General features: G+C 43.6%; 1 protein-coding gene across 1 annotated transcript in view; it reads left to right on the forward strand.

Moving 5' to 3' along the window:
* The first annotated feature begins 216 nt into the window (after window positions 1–216).
* LIFR (LIF receptor subunit alpha) overlaps window positions 217–17,533 on the forward strand; it is a 77,111-nt gene continuing 59,794 nt past the window's right edge. Inside the window, exon 1 of the mRNA XM_077896163.1 lies at window positions 217–368. The gene's annotated coding sequence lies outside the window, so the exon portion shown is untranslated. The remainder of the gene's footprint in view (window positions 369–17,533) is intronic.

A 17,533-nucleotide genomic window follows, 5' to 3' on the forward strand; every position in this document is an offset into this window, starting at 1 on the left:
GGGCGGGGCCGGGCCGCAGCGCCCCCCGCCGAGCGGCGTGCAGGCACCGCCCCCGCGCGCCGCAGTCGGGGCTGGAGCGTCTCGGCCGTGGCCGTGGCCGTTAGCGTTGCCTCCGGCGGGCTCTGGCGGCGGCGGCGGCGACTCCCCGGGCTCGCGGAGGGCAGCGGGCCGCCCGACCCCCGTGGCCGCCTGGAGCAGCCCGCCCGGCGCGGGGACGGGGGCGGCGGGGCGGCGGGTTGTGCCCGGCCCCCCTCCTCCTCCCGCCTCGGGTCCCCGGGCGACTGCGGGCTCCGGGCAGCCCCCGGGCGGCGGCGGGCGCGGCCGAGCGGACGGCGGGGGATGGCGAGATAGCGGCGCGGGAGCGGCCCGTGAGTGCGGGGGGCGGGGGCGCGGGGGCGCGGGGGCGCGGGGCGGGCGGGGGCAGCGCTCCGGGCGGCCGGCTCAGGTCTGGGGGCGTCCGCGGGGCGGGGGGGCGCCCCGGGTCACGCCGCTCTCCGCGCGCCCTCGGGCCACCCCGCGTCCCCGAGGGCGCCGACTCGTGCCCCTCGGAGGGCGCTGGGTTCTGAGACCCGAGGCTACCTGGGGGATGGGAAGGAGCTTTAATTCTTATTTTCCTTTGGGGATGGAAGCAACCGGTTGGCTTCGTGACCCCGAGCGTGCTTCAGCTCTTGCTCGAACCCCTTCTTCCCTTGGGCATAGTGTGTATTGGATTTACCTGTATTTTCTGCGTGCTTCTGTCCGAAGACTTGCTAAAGTCGAAAAACCCAAAGTTAAAAGTGTCAGCGATCGGAGTTGGGTTTGAGGAGAGATGCCACTTCGGAGGTTGTCTCAAAGGATGGAGCTGGAATCTTTTGGGTTCTGAGCTCCCGACAGAAAACGGCATTATCCAGCGGCTGTGCCTTTACTTCTGGGCTTGAATAACGTGGTTTTGGCCCCCACCTTCAGCTACCCCCCCCGCCCCCCCAAAATTATGTACGTGTGTGTATATGAGATCTTCATTCTCAATGGAGTATCTTTGTGTTCCTCTTCATATGGGTGTGTTTAATGCAGCCAAATGTTGATACAACGTGTGTGTATGATTATTGAGTAGCATTTGTATGGAAATGAAATTTTTTGCATTTCTTTTTATGTGTTTTTTTAACATGCATTTTTCAACAGAAGGGTTCCAGTTTAAGGTTTGTCTTCTGACGTGTTTGTTTTCAGTTTCAGATTTGCCTTTGATTAAAAGTTTTGTTTGGAATAAAATTAATGTGACAGTATCATTGAGTCAGAGGTCCACAATGGAATCTTAAATTTGAGGCAAATTCCCATCCCCTACGAACGAAGAATTAAATAAGGCGTTTGTATAGTGCAAACGATGATTGCCCCTCCCCTTAAAATTACTATTTTGCTACAGATCTGAAATCCTATTTCACTAATATCAGAGGATTCCTTGGCTAAGCCTGGCAGAAGAAGGGAAACCTTAGTGTTTTCAGAAACTCCAGACTCTCCTCTTGTTTTTTACATTGACTTTCTGTTTTACCGCCAGGTGGAAACTGTGTTAATTTGAAGGCTTCATTAGGTAGTAACAAGCTCAATTTAAATGCGAAGTATGCTTTCAAGGTGAACTTAGCAGCTATTTCCCTTCCAAGAATTGAATTGAGGCTTATTTGCTTTGTAATAGGTGAGATCACAAGCGTGCCTCTCTAATTAGTGGAGACTTGGATTCTCTTCTGGGAATTAAGGATCAGGAACTAGGCTGCCGAACCGAACAACTTTTGTCATTTTTGAAAGCTTGTACTTTTGAAGATGATCCTTGAACCATATGTTGGCAATGGTATAAATTATTCTGATATTGGAATGTATTGTAATAATTTGTGGGACAGGCGATCTGTGCACACTTGTAGGAGATTGAATAGATATAAAAAGCTCTGGAGTGGGAAGTGTCTCTCTCTCCCCTCTCTGAAACACAGCACCTTGTTCTCCCCAGGAACCAGGGTTACTAGTTCCTTGTCTATATCTTTCCAGATATGGCTTATGCTAGTATAAACATTTCATATGTGTTCTTTTTATTTGCCTTTCCACAAACGAGGACACATTGTATATGCTGCTCTGCACCAGCTCCCCGCCCTTCCCTTAGAGTGCTGAATCTTGGCAGTCTCTCTATCAGTACTGAAGAGAGCTGCCTCATTCTGGGAGAGCTGCTGAGAGTACTCCAAGCAAGGGTGAACCATAATTTATTTAACCTTTTTTATTGAGATATATGTAGGTTGTTTCTAATATTTTGTTATAAAATTATCGTAAAACATTAGTTTTTAAGGTTTTTAAATGGATTTCAGTTATTCCCAGAGGCCCGAAGGCAGTAGTAATTTACTTCTTTGCCTCACATTCCAGGAAACAAATGCCCCTTCTCTCCAATATGTATCATCTGCCTTTGTATAATTTCATAGTGATCCATAAGGATCTTTGATGTCTCCGTGGTGAAGCCTGAGCTATGATGGCCAGTAACTAAAGTCATATATCTTGATTAACACCTTCCTTGTTTTGAGAAATTAAAGAGCAAATGGAAACTTCTTAGAATAATCTGTAAGAAAAATTCTTGAGAGTAAATATTTTTGAACATGGAGAAAAGGCTTGTACCTTTGATTAAATTGAAGATGAAGGCCGTTTTTGTTCACCATTAGGCACTAAAATGCCTGCCTTTCATTGATTATCTCCAATATCTTACACTGTAATGTTGTTATGTAATATGGTTGCAAATTGTACAGCTTAGGAGAAGGTTATGAGTAACTCCTAAAGGGGGATATGCTTTCAGAAAATATTTGACTCTTTTAAATTAAAAATCGACATCTCAGAGTGCTTTTAAAACACAGTTAGTTGTAGAAGTAATGCTAATCCTGGAAATTGAGCTTGATACATTATAAAAGTCGAATATTAGCCAGTGATGACCTTTATATGTTCATTACGTTTATCTTTTTAGAGTATTTCAAGAGTCCTTTAAGCATAATTTTATGCTGATTAACTCTTTTAGCATTTAAGGTATTTTCCCTTTATTATGTGTCACCTGCCATTGTAGTACAAAACTGCTAATACTGCCTATATTTGCTTTTCTGAAAAATGCATCTTGAGCATCTGTTACATTGCAGGGAACTCTATAGGGACTGCAAGTATAGCATTGCACAGAGTAGACAGACCCTGCTACAGTGGGTTCACCTCTCCCTGGGGGAGAGGAACAGAAAGCAGAGAAGCGATAAAGGTGGTAATACCAGGGAGTGATATGCACTGGGAAAGTAGTAAGACTTGCTGTAGTAAAGAGGGGCAGGATGGGGGCCATTGTTTTTGATTGAGTGGTCCTGGAACTCTCTCTCAGATGGAGAGGTTTGAGCAGAGAGTTGATGCAGGGAAGGCTGTGTTTAGATGTCTGGAGGAAGAGTGGCTCAGGCAGGGGGAACAGCAACTGCAGAGGCCCTCCAGGGAGACTGAGCCTCTTGCCTGAGGAACAGAGGGCTGTCTCTGCAGCTGGGGTTTAAGATGGAGAGGAGATGGAGAAAGTGGCAGGCAGGAGAGAGCAGGCGCTGCACTGGGCGCCCTGTGTATCTGCACGTGCGAAGGAATGTTTGCAGACTGGGACTAGAGGCCTGGCTGGTGGCAGTCCTCCACCTGCTGGAAGCTCCAGAAGGGCGGGAGGGTCTGATTGCTCCCCATCCTTTCTCACCACCAAGAGCAGCCTCAGTCAGGGTGGGCTGTGAATATTTGTTGAATTAATGAGTAATCTGAGAGTTAAAAAAATAATCCTGCTTGATTTTGGTCAAAATACTTAGATTCAGGAGTCTTACTGGACCTTTCCATCTTGGCTCTGGCCCTTCACGTTACCAAATCTGTTATGCACGTCCTCTCAAAGTATTGCTTTACGTTGGTTGCATTTGATTGCTTTTCCATGAAATTAAAGTATGAAGCCTTAAAAGCATACCTAATTTTCCAGGACATGATAGTGATCTCTGAGTAATTTAGTCAGAGGTTTCATCTTTGATTTCAGTAGGTTTGTTAGCAGCCGGTGTTAAGTTTTCAGATACCTTTTTTTGGGGGGGGTGGGGGTAGGGAGGGATACTACATACATTAATTTCTTGGGGCCGATGACAGACTAATGAGCAAATAAAATATACGTACTTTATGCAGGTACTTTTATTCTCACAGGAAGAATGTGTGCATGTTCTATTTTAGGGAGTATCAGGAACTGTGGTATTTCCTCTTCCCAACTTCTAATCTGTTTGTCATTCTAAATACATGTTCCTTTATATTAATTGAAAGCGTGGGAAATGAGGTTTTTGCCAAGTAATTGTTACAGATGTCTAATAAGAATCTGTTATCTTTCTCTTGACTGTGACTTTTTGACTTCTGTTTGATATTAGGAGTTTTGTCATCTTGCAGAATGAGGGTTTTAAATTTTTTAATTTGATATTCTAATTGGTTGATGCCAGAACCCAATAAGTTGTCTCTAGGTTTATCTTCCAACTTTTTCTCATGAGCTCTGCTCAAACACTGTGTAAAGGATGGATTCTGTGACTCCTCTAAGGCCTAGGTGAAGTCAGCTTTGTCCTTTGTCACTGTCCCTGCAGTAAAAGTTCTTCGTATAGCAGAAGCATGTAAGCATCTGTTTTATACGTAACTGGTTGTGGTGATTTAGCGGCTTCGATGTTTGAGTTAAAGTACTTTTACTACTTCCTTTATATTTCCTTTATGAACTATAGAGATGCAGGAATTCCAAATTTGTCTTAACATTGTCTAAAATTACAGCACATACTTTTTCACTAGTTGTTGCTGCTAATGTCACTCACGCGTGCAAAGGTGGTGGTTCTCAGATACCGTTTTATGGTTTTGTGTGGAAAGGTGAGGAAAAACTTCTGGTGGGTGAATTTTTCATGGAATTTTGCACAGAGGTGAGAAAAAAATCTTGGCTTTTGCCCATTCTTCTGGTTTGTAGGGCAAGGTACAGAAGACTTGGAATCATCCTAAGGGCCTGTAATTGAGAATCTAGCTTTATTACTAAGTGGCAGTATCCTGACGGACCACAAGGAGGCGATATCATTTCCTGAAAGCGTGTGTGTGTGTGTGTGTGTGTGTGTGTGTGTGTGTGTGGCTTCCCTAGAAGGGAGTGGCTTGGGATGCTGCATCCCTCGCCGTGCCTTCCTGCGACGCCCTCAGAAGCAGCTTCAAGGAGACTCTGGATCTGCGGACAGTGGAGATGGTGGTAGCAGGAACATCTGGTGGAAAATAACAAGTGGTGGCAGAAGTAGTGCTTCCCGTTACTAATATTAGAAATGCTAATGGAGCAGTCAGTTGTAGACATGCTGTGGACAGAAATGTGTGTGCCTATGAGTTGTCAGTGGGTGTCAGCTTGAGAGAGGTGAGAATCCCCCAGGACTTCAGTGCCCCAGCCCCTGAAGGCACCATTGTGCCACCTTAAAGCCTGCCACTCCTGTCCACAAGCTTGGAGACCCCTCCTACCATACCGGTGAGGTCCTGTGTCACGTTTCATGACTCAGTATTTATAGTCAAGTGCAGAAGTGAAGGAGGCAAGGTGTTCTAGAAACCTCTTCAAAGAAACCATTTAAGTTGAAAGCATAAATCTTCGTTGAACTGGAACCTATTCTGTGTTTATTCTTTGCAGATACCCGGATCACCAGGGTTTTTACTGTAGATGTAAAATTATCTTTTTTTTTTTTTCCTGTGGAGATCCATGTGGAACTATATAGAACTTAAAATGCAGAGCTCTTACTAGTAATGGAGAACTTAAACATTCAAACAAAACCAAAGAAAGTCTAGAATTGGAGATCCAGAAGTTATCTCAGGTCATCTGGTCAGCTTCTTAAGTTTACTGATAAAGAATCCAAGACCCAGAGATGTTTTAATTTGCCCAAGAATCCAGGGGTTCCAGACTGGCATTGTAACCATGATCTGCTGATTCTTCCCTGCAGGGTCCTGAGTTCCCTCCCCCCATCCAGTAGTAACTCATTGAAGGCAGAGACTCGGTGGGGTTCACCGCCATGTCCTCAGCTGAGAACATTGCCCAGCCCATAATACGCATTCAGATATTTGTTGATAAATGAATACCTACAGGATTTTAACAACTTCAGATTGCCTTATTGGCTCTAAGATATTTATAAAATTTGAAAGAATGTACAATTTCATGAGTTTCTTGTTAAAAAATATGGCATGTTGCTATTAAAGCCTCGAATGTTAAGCCTAATATTAGCCAGACAGGTAAGTGAAGATGTGGAGTTTTACTTACTAATGGAGCACCTTCCGAGCCTGGTTTCACTAAATTTTCTAGTTGTCATCCTATAAGCTCGGTCTGCTGGGATCCGATTTCATTAAAGTTTTATATTTTGTATTTGAAAATATATGTATTTTAAAATATGGCATTTGTTATCTGAATTTTAGATATGTTTTACTAGGAGTTTCACTATTTTTAAAACTTAAGGCTATATGGTGATTTCATTGTTTTAAAACAAGTCTAGCCAACTGGAGGATTTGGGGAATTGTCACTTCAAATGTTGCTGGTGGGTGTTTGAATTGTTTTAACTTTCCAGGAGGGCAATTTTGTATTACTCATGGAAAGCCTCAAAAATGTGCCATGTCCCTTAGTCAGGCATTTCCATCACTAGGAATTTAAACGAAGGAAAAAGAAATAAGCATGTGTACAGAGACCAGTCTATAGCATCTGGCCTTACCTACACAGTACATATAGATACCATATTCCTGTCAGTAGCTTTCTCCCCAACAGTGATTCTTAACTTGGTGGGAAGTCTACTTAGTGGAGTATCTCAAAATTGGTTGCTCTCTGAAGTTTGGGAAAAACATATCTCCAGATTCTGGTGACTTCCCCACAAAGTACACACAAAAAAACCAACCTCTGTTTTACAAAAATGGTTTTTGTAGTTTTGTTTATGACAGTTGTAAACTAGAAACAATTTAAATGCTTAATAATAGGGAGATTGGCTACACAATTTGTAGTATGTACAAGTAGTGGAGAGCCCTTTATTTATTAACAGTGAGGTAGGGGAATAATTTATTGATGTGAAAGAAAATCAAAATTTGCAAACTGAAAAAGATTGCAAATTGCATGTATAAATTGATCTAAGCTTTTTGGTTGTTTTGGAGGGTGAATGTAAGAGAGTGAGTTTGTGTGTGTGTGTCTGTACAATTTTCTACCTATTTGGTAAAATGCCAAGGAAATTATACACTGAATGTTAGGTGAGATTATCTTTATGTGTTGAAATTACAAGTGACTATTATTTTTTATTATCATTTTCCTGATTTCCATTATATAAAGCATGTTATATAGCTCAGAGAAAGGGAATAGATGCTATTTCCCATTTACTGGTTGTGTGAACTTGGGCAAGTTCTATGTGTCTCCTTATCTGTAAAATGGTAATACTATTATCCAGCTCAAGGTGCCTACAGGTAGTGTTTGATAAATGTTACCTTGACCCCACCAACCTGGTATGACTAAAGTCAATATTATGTTCCTATTAATACAGAATTTCTAAGCAGGATAACTTGTTTTACAAGTTATATCAAACCTTTGTGAAAAGCATTTCAGGACATTCTGACAAAATATTTTGTTGTTTATGGTCACTGGGAAATATTTTGTTGAAGATTTATTTACTTTAAAACTGAAATGCTTTCCATTGCCAAGAAATTTTAAATAGAAGGCTCTTATATTTGTCTTTAATAGTCATGAGTGGTAAGTTCTTGAAGGTCAGGATCTGATCTTCTTCCCTTTTGTAGAGGTAGAATGAGATGTCATTCACTCATTCAGTAATTGTTAGGGGCCTTTTCACCCCTTGGGTAGTGGGTAGGCATCACATATACAGCAGTCCCAGACAGACGTGCCCCCTTCACTTGCAGGATATGGGAAGTAGCCATGGCAAGTGGCCAGTATGGTGCAGGGCCAGGAGGCGGGCACACACTTAGTAAATGGTATTACCACTGCTGACAGCCAAGCAGGACTTATTTCCTCTCCTGCAATTCTAAAAGAAACTTTGTCTTGATGTTACTTTTCAGTGAACACAAACATTGCTTCTTCTACAAACTCCAGGAGAATCTGACTAGGTTATTTCCTTTGCTGAGGATTTGCTGATTTACCTTATACATGTGTAAGAATATCCTAGGCTAATAGTCTTAAAATTGCTACTGTATATCTTCTGTGAAGGGCATGCCTTTTTGAGATTATCTTTTTTTTTTTTAAGATTTTATTTATTTATTCATAGAGACATAGAGAGGCAGAGACACAGGCAGAGGGAGAAGCAGGCTCCATGCAAAGAGCCTGACATGGGACTCGATCCAGGGTCTCCAGGATCATGCCCCGGGCTGCAGGCGGGGCATGATCCACCAGGGCTGCCCTGAGATTATCTTTTATAAAATTATTGAGACGGGCTCCTACTAATACATTTAGGAGGAATGGAATTCATAGATCTCCCATTTGAGAAATTCTAACACATAATCTTACAGAGGATGAGAACAATAAAGCATGCAGCCTAAAATATATAAAATAACATTAATTTTGTAATTTCCTAGTGTAAGGGCAATTTTTAAGTTGGTAACAGTTGAAAAATTCTAATATAAAGTAGATGCAGCAGTCACAAAGGAAGCCTCGAACTTTCATGATGACAAGCAGTGACCTTGCATTTCATTTCCCTCATACAGCCTAATAAAGGAAGATGGTTCCACAAATCCTTTTTTCTTGTGCCTGTGTAAAATGCATGTCACAGGTCAGAGGCACCAGCAGAGCCAGCATTTTATTCCTCATTTATCTCAGGTTTTTTTCTGTATATTCTCTTGCTTTCCATGGTCCACTTTACCCCCTCCATCCTGCTCCCACTGGAACCAGCAGTCAGCTTGCTTGCTTGCTTGCTTTTTTTGTTGAAGGGAGATCACTTTTCAGAAAGAAATACCCTCTTTATGTCTCTCAGTGAGATGTACTGAGTACGCGTTGGCAAGTAGAGAGCAAGCAAGCTGTGTTGACATACAGACATTAGGCTGTTGGCTAGACATTGAACTTAGCTTGCTTGCCCCTTCTCAAATGCCAGCTTCAATAAAATTTCAGATGTCTCTGTTTTGGAACTGTTCAGCTCACTTACAAATAGTCAAAGCTGTGATTGCTGTACTCACACCTACCATGGGATGTATTGCTGGGATCAAAACCTCAGATGCTTGCAGGTGCAATGGAGGTCATGTACCTTGCTGAGTGGGTCTGATCGGCATGCTCTCTTTATGCTTCTGATAGAAACAATAAGAAACATCTTTTTTTACTACAACATACACAGCAGTGATAATCTAGATGGTAAATGGTAACTGAAATTTGTCTCATTTGGGGGGGGGCCTGCAAGGAAAGACACTGGGGAAGGTTGGATGTAGGACAGTGTGAGCTTACTTTGGAAGGATGGGTTGGTGTTTGTTATTGGACAAGGAAGAGAGAGAGGGACAGACATTCTGGGCAGAGGTTGCAGTGCGTGCAGGGACACAGAGGACAGCAGAGTCTGGCACGTTTGGTGGGACTTGAGTGCAGAGGCGATGCTACGGGCAGAGGTGGGAGTGGGAAGTTAGGAGGCCTGAAACAGTGGAGAGCCCCATGTCATGCTAATGTCGGGACCTTTTCCAGTAGGTCAGGGAGAGTGGTGGAAAACTTGGGGCACGTGAGACCAACATTTCAGAAAGATGACCCTTGGTTGTGCCGTGAAGGGCTTGGGAATCCAGAGACCAGTGAGGAGCGCTGTGGTTGTGTAGGCTGAGGGGAAGGGCCCCCACCAGGCCCAGCCCCAGAAGCTGGTCAGTATTTTCCAATGTCAAGGTAGTGACGTGGAGTAGCGGAGACTGCAAGCTCCTCTCCTGCTCAGTCTGCCGTGCCTTTTTTTAAAGTTCTGATTAAACTCAGTGCAGAAACATTCAGTGTGTTTAGAGCTTCCAAACACAGATTAGTGGACGCCTTACCCTTACATTGCTAAATGAGGGGTCCCTAAGTGTGGGTGGCATTGTAAAATAGGGAGTAGGTGAAGTCTGTAGTGACAAAGTAGCTGCTTGAGTTAAAGATGTTGGTCACAGGTTACGAACTTTCAGCTCTAAGATGAGTACATTCTGGGGATCTGATGGACAGCATTGTGGCTGCAGTTAATTTTGTATTGTATGCTTGAAAATTGCTATGAGACTAGATCTTAAGCATGTTGACCCCCTCCACACACAAAAAGGTAACTGTGAGGTGATCGACATGTAGATTAACTTGATGGTGGCAGTCATTTCACAGTGTATATCAGATCCTTAAGTTGTACCCTGGAGATGTATCCAGTTTTGTCAGTTACACCTCAGGAAAGCTGAGAAAAAAATAAGGAGTAGGTACACTAAAGGAGAGATGGGATAAGAATAAATGGGGTGAGATTTACACCAAAGCAAGAACTTAAAATAATTTGGGCATTAGTAAAGTCAATAGCTTATTTGTAATATTAAGAATACCTTACTATTGGATTACCTACCTGTGAAGTTTTCAGGCTAAAAGTGAATCCTCTGATTTTAATGCTGCTGGACCAGGATAGGATTTTAGGCATTGTGATAAAATGAGGAGACACAAGAGTTGTCCTTGTTGTTACTAATTGTTGGCAGTTATGTTACATTGTGGGCCCATTTCACTGATCAGCCCTTTGCGTTTTTCCCACATGTTACAGCTAGATCACATCTCTTCTGACCTGTATTTGTTCATTTTGCACATGTTGCCATTGTCAGCATCAGCATCATTTTATTTTGGACCCTGAAATTATTGATGCTAGATTTATCTTTCATACTAGTTTATTGGATTAACTTATTAGAATCCTTATTACTACACTGTAATATATTTGGTATTTTGCCCATTCTTTTCATCTACAGATTGAGAAATGGGTTTCCTGGGTCATCATCGAGTTCATTAATGAAAAGCACAAGAAAAACAGGCCAAATTGACATCATCCTATAATTAGTGCCCTTTGAGAAAGGTTGAGCACCATCAAATTAATCTACATGTCGATCGCCTCACAGTTACCTTTTTGTGTGTGGAGGGGGTCAGCATGCTTAAGATCTAGTCTCATAGCAATTTTCAAGCATACAATACAAAACAACCCTCTATAGTCTTTTGTATACAGTATGTGTCTCTTCATCTTGCTCATAAATATCTTTAAAGCATTTAGAAAAGCTCTTGCTGACGCTTGGTTTTCTCAGTTCAGTTGCCTTATCAAGTAAGAAGGTAAGGTGAGTAAGGGGGTATGGGTGGGCCGAGGTTCATTGGCCCAGGGTCCCTTTCCTGATATGTTCTGTAATCTTACCCAGCATCAATGTCAAGCTCACGTCTCTTCTCTCATCTGTAGAATGTGCTTTCTTGACAGGATATCCCACAGAACATCCTTTTCCAAAAACAGTTTGGCCAGAAACCAGTTATTTCTGTTGTATTTTTCATTCTCTATTTCGCTCTATTTAGAAGTTTCGAGTGAATGTAAGGTGAAGTATTGCGCTTCCACATGCTTAAAAGATGTCATAGATTATGGTCAGAAGCTAAAGATTTTGTTTTAATTCTTTTTTCCCTGTTTTCCTTTTGAGAAGCATTTACATTCTAAAATAATGCTTAGGACTTGGACATCTGGATTTAAATAATGCTATAAAGAAAAGAAAAGGACCATTTGAATTCTTTTGGAGAGGAGAGAGCTTTGAGATTCTGACCCCAAAGAGTGTTAAGAAAACATTCAGGCACATTTTGGTCAATATCTGTGCACTGAAATATAAATCTTCAAACAGTTTATATTTTAAGATTATTTCAACAGCAAGTCCAGAATTTTTTAATGCCAATACATTTTGAAAACAGGTTGTTAACTGGTGCCCTAAGAACTGTACTTGGCCTACAAATATGTTTTCTTTGGCTCACATAGTGTTTCATAAAGAGTTAGTTGCCAACATTTAAAAATAAGGAGATTTCACGTTATAAAACCAAACCTGCATTCCTGTTCCTTTTTGAAAATCTTGATGGTCTATGACTACACTGGACCACGTTCTACATGGTGGTTGTATAGAAGTAAAGCACCAGCAGGAGGCTACCCACCGCCGCTGTGCACTCCTTACTCCGTCCCTGTGGCCAGCCTCACTCACTTCATCGGGCTGGTCCTCAGGGTGGGTTTAAGCTCGTACCTGCCGAGTCAGAGAGCTAACTAACTAAAAGTATACCTCAAGGTTGGGAGGAGAATAGTAAGGTGGAAGCAATTTGAGATTTTGTTCCCTGAACGTAGGTTGTTTGAGCTCGGTCATGATGTGAGGACTGGCAGTGCTTGGGAAAGTAGGTGGGGTAATTCTCCCAGGAGCGGTGTTCGGCTGGGCAGTGTGGAGAGCAGCCTCCCTCGTGGCATTCTAGATCTGCTAGTTCAAGGCGACAGGCAGGCTGTCCTAGGAATCGAGTTGCTATGCATTTCTTAGGGGAGGTGGAAAGTAGGGGAGGTAGGCCCTAGGGCGCTGTCATGGGATTTTAGTGATGTTAGGAGATTTGTCCGAGGAGGTCACATACCTGCCACCTGATCAGTGGTGGGGTACGGACCGGAGCCCAGGACACGTGACTCTGGTTCAGTGATATTTTCTTTTTCCACTCCATGTTTTTCACTTATGTGTAATGGGCTAGAGATGAGGTTGGTAACCAGGCTTGGACTCAAATCCAAGTTCTGCCCCTGACTAGCTGTGTGACCTCAGGCAAGTGTCAAAAACCTGTCTGTGCCTCATTTTCCTTGTTATAAAGAAGGGGAGAATGATGATACTGGCCTCATCAGGTGGGTATAGGGATTTAATCTGATACTGCATTTGAGGAACTTAAAATGGTGCCTGCCGATAATAAATAGTGCATTAACACTGCGTGATACCTGAAAAATAACATTTATAAATTGTGTATTATCACAGCAGACTTAGCTAAAAGTAGCATTTCAACCACACAATACTAATGCATAATATTTTCTTCCTCTTAGAATTTAGGAAGGATTTATAGGATAATTTTGCTCCATGTATTCTTTTGAAAAGCCTCCAAAAAAAAAAAAAAAGCCTCCAAAAATTTGACCCAATTTTATCTTTTTATTCATAATTTTTTCTGTAGCACAGAGATGTGTTCAAAAGCATACCATTCAGCTTTCTCTTCGGAATGTAAAGAAACAGGTGTCATCAAAGTATTTTTCACTCCTCACCCAGGATGCCGTTTGTGTGGATTTGTTCAATTTATTAAATAGATCTTGAATATATAGTGTGTGTAAAGCCCTTTTAGAAGCAAGAGAGTTACAAAAACAAATCCCTGCTCTTGAGGAGCTCATAATTTTTTGTAAAGAGAGGGTGGGAGGAAAGGGAAGAATAATCTCCATAATACCTGGTATGATATAATAAATGCCCAGAGTGGAAATTGAACAGAGTGCAGTGGGAGCATGAAGAGAATGCCAGTATCTGGGCGTGATGACCTGTGAGGGAGCCAGGAGGCAAAGATGTCCAAGGGACAGGGAGTTGAGGAGGGGGAAGGGATTGTGGAGCTGAAGTTTGAATTTGAGTTTGGATCTACAGTCTGAACAGTTGGTCAGGCAGCTCCTGGCCCTTGGCCTGAAGCTTGAAGGGACAGTGAGGGTTAGAGATGGAGAAGCTAATTAAAGCCAGAGGAGTCACCGTGGAAGCCAGAGGCCACGGGTTGGATTAAGCTGTGATTAAAGTACTTGTGCCGCAGTGCTGCTGAGGGTTGGCCAGGGCAGTGGATGCGCAGAGAGGGGTAAGGGATAGGGAGAGAGACAGGTCCTGCTTAAGAGATAAAACTGACGAGTAGGTGGAAGGGTTGGGGAAGAAGGAGTTAAGGGTTACTTGTGTTTGGGTGACCCAGGAGACACTGGTGCCATGAACAAGGACTGGGGCAGAAGAGAGCAGATTGAGAGGGGAAAGTGAGTTTAATTTTTATCCCTGTGGAGATGTTGAAGGATCTATGAAATACCTAAGTGGTATGTGGTGTCAAAATGTTTTGTCGTCCCTGAAGGACCCCATTGGTCCTCATGGATGTATGTAGATAAGCAGTTGCCTAGTAAGCAGATGGTTAATCTGTAAATGGGAAGAGGCTGGTCCTGGAAACAGATTTGGAAGTTTCGAGTTGTGCCTGATGAGAGCTGCAGAATAGATAATGCTGTTCAGTGAAGAAATAAAGATGGAAAAGCAGTAGGCTAAAGGAGCCCACAAGGAAGCTGAAAAGGAATGCTCTCTTAAGGGCATCTCTAGTCAACGGGGGAAGGAATGGATTATTTAATTCGTGGTGTTAGGATATATGTAGCCTTTAGGGACCGGGGGGAACCTGGCTTCCCGACTCTTGTTACACACCAAAAGTAATTTCATTTGGATTAAAGTTTCAGATGTTAAAAGCCTTGACTATACTGGAAGACTGTATAGGTGATAATTGATACAGCTTTGGCATGAGAAAGAGTTTATGGTCAGAAACCATAAAGGACAAAATTGGGAAAGCTAACTTCATGAAAGTCAAACAGAAACCACATTGAAAAGTAAGGAAACAAACTGGAAATATTTGCGATGTAGATAACAGGTCATATGCATATTATGGAATGATGTTAGGATTTGTTTCTTATCAAGCAGTGAAGAAAAGATTAATGTCTAATTAGAAAAATGAGCAAAAGAAAGAATAAGCATCTTGTATATAAAACATTGCAGATTACGAGGAGACATATGAAAGGTATTTTTGACCACATAATCAAGGAAATGCCATTTATGGCCTAACAAGTGGAAGAGATTAAAATCTAAAAAGAAAATCTTGATCTTGATGAGAGCATGGGGAAGCATGTACTGGGGAACAGAGCCGTCCCTGGTTGTTTTTGAAAGTGAGCTTCTATTGTGTTTTTCCCCAGCGTGTTAAAGATCCCATGGCGTATTTTGGGAACAAGAAGGAGTATTCTTCAGGTTGTTTCTTTATTATAATAATAGAGTGTTTCACCCTTGTGAGAGAAGGCAAAAACAAATTCACTTGTGTGATAGACATAGGCATTTATTGAAGGCTGTTGCATGCCAGGCACCCCGACAGCCCAGCTGAGACGAGAGGCGAGTGTACAGACATCAGTTGTCAGGGGTGTGGGCCGGGGGCTTCCGGTGGATCCTGCAGCGTAGGCGGAACGGAGGTGTGGAGAACATCACGAGGCACATTCCACAGAGGCAGTGGTTTGAGGGGAGTCCCTGTGGGAATGTGGGGAGCTAGAGGCAGGCAGCCTGCTGCAGTGGGGAGTAGAGAGGACTGAAGGGTTTTGTCTACCAGGCTGGCCAGGAACCTGAGGTTGGAGCACTGGGGAGTCTTCAAAGGATTTCAGGCACCAGAGCAATGTCCTCAAATCCGTTTTGACATGCTGCAGTTGATAGTGAACAGGCTCTTCAGTTGACAGGGGAGTCCTCACCGGAGTGAGGATTACCAAAGCCAAAGAAGAGGAATGTAAGAATCCTGAGAGAGAAAAAGTCACAGACCAAGAAATAACTGCAGTTCTTTTGGGGAAACACTATTCTGAAGAATCCACAAAGATCTGTTCTTATAACATAGGGAAAGTTACCTTTCAGTCGTGTTCTCCTGCGTGCAGATTTAGATGCGATAATGGAATCCCTGGGCAGTTGAGCTGGCCTCTAACCTAGATTCCCACAGTTTTGGTTCACGGTGCTCTTGGAGTTTCGTTGTTTTTATGGTGCCCCCAGGTCAAAAGAAATGCCTAACAGTTCTTCTTATGAAATATTTACTTCCAAACAACTTAATAAGTATTTCTGAGCTGACACTTTAGTAGTAGTTTGGAAAAATAATGCATAACAAGTTAGAAGAAAAATCCTATTTTTATTTTCTTCCTTAAAAGCCACATGTGTGAACCTGTGGGACACTGCATAGCTTCACAAACCTTGGGAATAGGTCGGACACTGCCACCCTCATTTCCATTTCTACATTGATTTTTGAATGGATGGTGCTTGTGTCTTGGCACAGTAACCAGTGACCCGTGTTTGCAAGATACGAGATCATCGAGAGGAATGGAGCGTGGCCTGGTGTTGAAATTGAACTGCCCGGAGCTAAAGGTTGTGATAAGGTTGAGCAGTTATTTCCTTTGAAAATTGCGAATACACTGTCATATGCCAGTTCACTTGCTCCTGTGCCTTGCGGTACTTCGGTGCATGGGTTGGGGACTAGAGCCCTGACTTGGGCCCGGCGTGGGGTTAGCCGGCAGCCAGCTCAGTGTGTGCTCGGTGCCCGGCGCTGCGCCGGGCGCGGGGGCTTGCGGGGCTTACGGGGGCCTCACCCTCACGAGGGGCAGCATCGGCGCAGGGGACTGACAGTCTCCTGGAGGAATCACCGAGTTGGGAAGTGATGCGGCAGAGCCGGGGTCAGCAAGCTTTCCGTAAGGGGCCAGGGAGCACGTGACTACCTCAGGCTTTGGCGGCCACGCGAGTGGCTGTGACGCTCCTCAGTGTGAGCACCGTAATGTGAAAACAGCCCAGGCGGCACCTAGACAAGTGGGCATGGCTGTGTCCTCGTGAAACTTCGCTCTAAAGCCGGGATGGCCCCTCCAGGTCAGCATTTGTGCAGCCCCTGACGTAGAGGTGTAATTCGTGTGCTGTGGAGCAGGAGGAGCTGCGCTGCTGATGTGCTGAGCAGTCCCTCCCGTGGGACCCCAGAGGCCAGGATGGGCTCTTCTTCCTCCTCCCTGGGTCTCCCAGGTGAACGGAGGAAGGGGCAGAAGGCAGTACAGAAAGGAATTCCAGGCAGGAGGAAAATACGTGCAAATGTGAGGAGTCATGAAGGGGGGGTTTGCTGACATTTTTTAATCTTAACATAATTGTATTTTTTGTAAGATTACTTATTCATTTGCAAGTGGCAGTTTGCAAATGGTAAGGATTGGAGGGGAGGGCACAGGATTACAGTGTCATAGATCATTTTTCTCATTCCCCCCCTTTTTTGTTTCTTTGTGTTTTTGTTTTTCTACCTCACTTTTTTGGCAGAAGGTGTATCTTTTGAGTTGTGGCGTATCCTCTCAATTAGTAGTTTGAGTATGGAATTCAAGTGTGACAGTAGTTTTCATGTGCAATTTTGGAGCTGTTCTCTTTAGCTTTCAGGGCCAAGAAGTCTGATATCCCCTCTACACCCCCACCATGTTTATGGAGCATGCACCCAGGGTCTCCTCTACACCCGCAGCCTGCTTCGAAGATAGCCATGTCACTGTCACTGTCCCTGCATGAGGGCGGAGGGCTTGTTGGGTTCACACAGTGAGGCCCAGAGTCCTGGTTTCAGAGAACTGTTCCATGCTGTTCTCATTTCAGAGCCCTTGTATGGCTGCCATTCCCCAACCTGGAAGCTTTTAAGATTTTCTTTTATACACTTATTCTCAATGATATACTTTGTTATAACTCTTTGTAAATTCACTATATGGAGAACTAGAGGGATCCCTGGGTGGCGCAGCGGTTTGGCGCCTGCCTTTGGCCCAGGGCGCGATCCTGGAGACCCGGGATCGAATCC

This window comes from Canis aureus, chromosome 4 (assembly GCF_053574225.1).
Source record: "Canis aureus isolate CA01 chromosome 4, VMU_Caureus_v.1.0, whole genome shotgun sequence".
Classification (NCBI taxonomy): Eukaryota; Metazoa; Chordata; class Mammalia; order Carnivora; family Canidae; genus Canis; species Canis aureus.